At 55.0% G+C, this 5,643-nt stretch overlaps 1 protein-coding gene across 1 annotated transcript in view; it reads left to right on the top strand.

Moving 5' to 3' along the window:
* Positions 1 to 5,643, top strand: part of IFITM10 (interferon induced transmembrane protein 10) — a gene marked incomplete at its 5' end in the record, with an annotated part of 8,284 nt that overhangs the window by 833 nt on the left and 1,808 nt on the right. The window lies entirely within an intron of this gene.

The raw sequence follows: 5,643 nt of genomic DNA, 5'->3' as shown, positions 1-5,643 counted from the left end.
CCAGGATCAGCCGGTGGCCAGCAGGTTGCGTGGCGGGGGAGAGGTTGCCAAGGTGCACGGCAATCCTGCCTGTTTCCTTCTTGTCCTCTCCCTAATTAGAACACCAAAGCTGGTGGCCAGCTCCTCTCCAGGCTCCCCAAACCCTATTAATCCCAGGGCAAGCTCTGAAAACCAGCCAGCATGGTGCGAACGAGCCCCGGGTTGCTGAGGAGAGTGCAGGGAGGGCTTCACACAGCGTAGGGGCTGGAGGGAAATAGAGCTGTGGTGGTGGAGAGGGCGATTTTTACAGCCCGTGACGGCGACGGGACCGGGTTATCCCTATAGCTGCAAGGGGATAGCATCCCGGCAAACAGGCAGCCCCTCGGAGAGAGGGCCCTGGGCTGCCCTCCCCTTCCCCGCCTGCCAGATGAAAAACTAACTGAATGGATGTGCAGAGAGCCCCGGGGCGGCTGGGTGGCCCCGGAGAGGAGCTAGCTGATTTGTTATGGCAGGCAGCATTTAGAGGAAGAAGGCCAGGGCGCAGATGGGCTTCGTCACAGAAGCAGATCAATTAACCCCATCCGGCTCCTGTGAGCTGGACTGTGAGTGCCCAGCACTGCGAGGAGCCTGCTCCCGAGCTCATCGGGGTCTCCGCAAGCCTGCTGACCTGCCACCGTGGTGCCTGCCTCAGTTTCCCTTTCCCCGAGGTGGGTGGCGAGCCCCCATCCAGCACGCGTGCAGCCTGGGCAAGGCGCTAAATAGCTTAAATCACGCCAGGGCTGAGCATCAGCACGAGCAGGACTGACCCAAGGGCAAAGACAAGCAGCGGCAGTCTGATGCGAGCAGGGGAAGGGAGTCCCTTAACACCCCCCACTCTTTAAGCCAGCGAGGGAAAACACTGGCTCCCTCCTTTTTTATGTCTTCGCTCATCTGAATTCGCGTGGCCCGTTCAAGAGGCACAGTCACAGCGGGTGAAGAAAGGGTGTCACATCGCTGGGACACGGGGAGAGCTACAGTGGGCAGCTGGGTAGATGTGGTCCCTCAGGCTGAGGACCCAGCTGACCCATCCCCAGGGGACAGGACGGAGTAGGCTGTGCCACCGACAAGGTTTTTAAAGGCTGGACCCTTCGTTATCCTTGACACGAGTCAGAAGGAAGGACAAAGCCCAGAAGTAACACAGAGCCGGGGTAGAGGCTTGGGCTCAGCATCTGGCTGCAAAGGTCTAGAGGATGTAAACTCCAGCATGAAAAAGATATAAAAAGAAGCAGTAGTGAGGGAAAGGAAGGCAAGCGGACAGATTTGCTCCAGATCAGGGAAAGGCAAATAGAGAAGATGGCTGTCAAAAACAAGCCTTGACTTTTGGACCGCAGAGGTGGTAGCCGACGGTATGTAACGGTGGCATCTGAACAGATGTGGTGCTGAGTGGGTAGAAATAACCCTGCTCTGATTTTGGAGCTCCCCAGCAGCTGTGACTCTGTGGTAGGGGGCAAAAATGGAAATGAAATGTCCCTCAGAGGCAGGGGTTGGAGCTAGCAAGTGGCCGAAGGGATGGTGAGAGCCCTCACGTGTGGTGGGAGGCAAGGGCAATGCTGGGGCGGTAGCAGAAGGTCTATCCCAGGGAAGACCACTGGGATGTTAAGAAAGATGGGATCCTTCATCACTCACAGCTACTGCAGAGACCTTCACAACATCCTGGCCGGGCTGGGTATTTGGGTTACTTCTTCAAAGGCCTGTTTGTTTTCATCACTTTTACAGCCAGTAAGGTTTTCACCAGAAGTTCAGAAAAAAAGCAAAAGGAAGAAATGCCCTGGGGACAGATGTCCCTTTAAACAGGCTCCTCTTGTTCCTCTGCAATTAAACCTGAGGACAACTGAGCAGCAGATACTTAAGTCCCAGCCTTTCTAGGATGCCTGTACCCTGCAGAGACTGAGTGAGGTGCTGTGGGAGGGAGAGGAGGGGAGCAGCACCTTCCCCTCCCTGAGCCTATTCTGGGACCTCTGGTGGCACAGGTTTCCTGGCCGAAGGACCACCAGCACGCTGATGGCATTAACCAGTTCCTGGGTTACGGTTTTCACATTTCCTTTAAATAGCTGAAATGTCTAGCAACCTCAGGAATCCCCGTTTTTAGTAGCAGAAACCTCATCTACTTTTGCCAGGTTCATACTGTTAATAACGCAGTAGCTCTTTCGTGCCCCAGGTCCATGAGATGTTTCATTATATATCATAGCCCACCCTCATATTTCCACCGGTCTCGGTGGCATCTCCTCCACGCTGGAAGCCAGATGTGTGCCCAGACACAGCTGCCTCCTTCCCCATGCTCATTTTTATTGTACCTCTGTGTCTGCCTGGCCTTTAGCACGTGAGCTACAGCCTCCTGGATTTCTTTTCTGCTGGGAAATGCGATTTCATGGTGACCACCATTTACTGACAAATGCCAAAGCACCAAAGAATTTATGCTCTTATTCAAAGAAACACATGAAATCAGGTACATCCAAGCGACATCCAAGTGTCAGTGACATCCAAGCCAAGTACTCTGTGTGACAGACATCCCAGCCAAGCGCTCTGAGTAAGCGTGGGGTGGCACGCCGCGTCTGCATTTACACCCGTAGCGGGCCAGATCCTCAGCAGACCCAACTTGCTGGGCTGCAGCAGAGTCACACCGACTCATGTATCTCTCCAGGGGTTATTTCTAGCATCTCAGGCTTCTCGAGGTCAGCAAAGTGCTCTCTTGTAACTGTATGTGTGTGTTGGTGCTGGGCAAGAAGAGACAAACAGCAAGAGTAGGGGAGTTCCAAACCCTTAAGTCACTTAAACCCCGGCCCGGACGGGAGGTTTACTCCATCAGCAACGCTTTGGATTCAGTTGGTTTTTGATCAGGAGCAAATGCCGTGGCTCAATATTTGGCAGCTCCCTCCTTCTCTCCCAGCTCCAAGCAGTGATGAATGATGCATCAATGCCTGGTGGCAGAAGACCTGGCTTCAGTCATGAGGAGGTCCCTCTCTGGAGACCGCTGGGGCCAGCCACGTCCTTCCCAGTACCCGTTACCACCACGAGGTGGTAGATCAGAGGAGCTGGGATCTGAGACAAGCTGCAGTACAGATGGTCGTGTCTGTATGGAGATGAAGACGCCGAGCGGCCCTGATGGCTTTTTAAGAAGCCTGCTGGGTTGCTTGCAGTTTTCCTACCCCTTGAGGCCACTGAAATAGTCAAGGTGGAGGCACCCCAGCAGAGCTGAGCTCTCCTGCCCGCCCTCTAGCACTGAGCGTGGCTGTTTGCCTTCCCCTCTCGCCACTTGTTGATAATTTTGAGAGCAGTCCAAACCCATAGCTATTTACTAACGGCGGCACCCAACTTCTCAGGTAGGGTCTCAGCCTGCTTTTCAGGAGGAGCAGGGTGGAACGCAGGGGCGACAGCCCCGTGACACTAGCGTGGTTGAGATACCTGGGCTGGAGAGCTCTGAACCGACTCACAGAGCAAATAAACCCAAGGATCCCCTCTAGAGCTCCTTGCATGTAGTAGGGACACACAGCTCTGCACAGAGACAGGTTTAGAGACAACCAGCTGCAGGCTGCACACTAACAGCCAGGCTGCCTTATATACAGCCTCGTTAGGCTCGTTATCAACAAACCATTCATCTCCTCCTGAAAGCTGAGGCAGCACTTTCTACTCACAGAGTAAGTTGCTCTGCTCCCAAAAATGAGAGGGACCAAGCGTCAGAACAGGGAGATGGTGGCAAGGGGGATGCTGAGGGAGGGACTGGGATGGAGCAGGGTGGTAGGAGCCAAGGGGAGTACTTGGAGAGGAATCTGAAAGCAAAACCCCAGCGGGAGGAAGGCCAGGGGATGGTGGTCTGAGAGGAGATCCTTTTGGAGATCCTTTTGGGTATTGGCACGCTGGAGCTGTTGGAGGACAAGGTGAGATGAAGATATTGAAGCACATGGTGAGCTGGAGATGGTAGAGGAGTAGGTGAGCAGCAGGGAGGTGACAAGCAAGCGGGGATGGAGGGAAAGGCCACCAGCACCTTTTGCTGGTGAGAGAGGGGAGGAGGAAGGTTTGTGTGTTAAAGCACAGAAGCGAGCTGTGTTTTGTGGAAGACTGGGCATAGGAGAGGAAGGGAAATGCCTAAGTTGCCCAGCCGGATCAGAGATAGCCTCTGCCTTGTCCAGGGTGGGATCTCCGAAGGGGCCACCACGCAGTGCTTTGGGGTGCCAGGGGAACCCCTGCAACCAGTAGACATGTTTATCTTTACACATGGGTCACCTGAGTTCAAAGCAGGGCTAAAATAAAAAACCCCACCTCCTTTGAGACCAGGTGAGAAGGGTCAAAGCAATGATGAGAAAAGAGTCTGTGATTACGGAAGCACTACACCTGGGTCCGGGGTGGGGGTTCGGTGCTGTGACCTTGGGGAACTGGTGCTCACCGTGCTTCACTTTGGCTGTGGAAGGAGGCATCAGAAGCTTGTGCAGCAGCTGCCAGGACATTATGGTGATGGTGGCCACAGGAGCGTGAAAAGAGGAAAAGCTGAGGCTGGGCTATGAGAAAGACACCAGCATCTCCTTAAGGACAAAGCAGGGAAGGAGCTGAAACACTTCTCTGGTCTCCAGGAGAGCTCCTCCTCCAGAGCTCTGGTGCTGCAGCGGGACATTAAAGGGAGATATTTGGAAGCACTTGGGGGTGCAAGGTCAGGCAAGAGGAGGTGAGGCCATCCCAAGGAGGCGTGGGAGGCTGGGGCTTGTGAGTGGTTTGGAGGAGAAATGCCTTTCTGTTGCACTTGTGTGCCCGCAGGAGCCCTGGCACTTGTCCGGCGCTTAGAGGCTTTGTTGCAATATAAATGATAATGGACAATAAGGGATAATTTGTGTGAGGGTGATCGCTGAGGCCATAGGGTGTGTGATTAGGGAGGAGAAGGTGGGGACCAAGGACGTGGTGAGGATGAGGGATCCGGGTGACCGAGGCCAGAGTGGCTGGAGGAGAACTGGGGAAGGGCAAGGGCAGAGGGCTGTGGGCAAATAACAGGAAAGAGAAGAGATGCAAAGGACTAAAAAATAAAAATAAAGAACTGGGAGGGAACAGTTGGCACTGGGGAGAGGGCAGCTCTAGGCAGCCCTTGCTAGAGATGCTCAGCAGGACTGGAGCAGGGCCAAAGGGAGAGCCACGGGAAAAATCAAGGACAGGCGCTGCTGAAACACGTCGTGGGAAAATGCTAAAGCACTGGTCACGAGTGCGAGCTGGTGTTGGGTGGGAGAGGCTGCTGGGAGCACTGGGAGAGGGCTGGGCAGGGAAATCAGGGCGGCAGGGTGCCCCGGGGACAGGAGGAACCGGAGGCAAGGATCAGGAGCTCCTGGGGCCAGGAGGAACTGGCCCCACAAAGGCAGAGCAAGTGGCTGGGCCACCGGCGGGGTGTGGAGCTCAATCTGCTGGAGAAAACCTCTGGCTGCCTGGTGGGAAATAAAACCTGCCGGGAGCCGTGGGTGAGATTCCTGAGCCAAATCCAGTGCCTCTGGGGCTCTTGCTCCAGGATCCTCCGTGCATCTCACTGGCGTGTGAGAAGCTGCCCTGGATGCAGGCTCCTGGGAGCAGGGCACAACAGAAGCTGAGGACGTGGCACCACAGGATTTAATGTGAGGAGGAAAACACAGCTCTCGCTCTTGCTTGTGTGCCTGC

Source organism: Apaloderma vittatum, unplaced genomic scaffold (assembly GCF_000703405.1).
Source record: "Apaloderma vittatum isolate BGI_N311 unplaced genomic scaffold, ASM70340v1 scaffold37706, whole genome shotgun sequence".
NCBI classification, from domain to species: domain Eukaryota; kingdom Metazoa; phylum Chordata; class Aves; order Trogoniformes; family Trogonidae; genus Apaloderma; species Apaloderma vittatum.
Note: the sequence above shows the minus strand (reverse complement) of the source record. Positions and strands in the feature narration are given on the sequence as shown.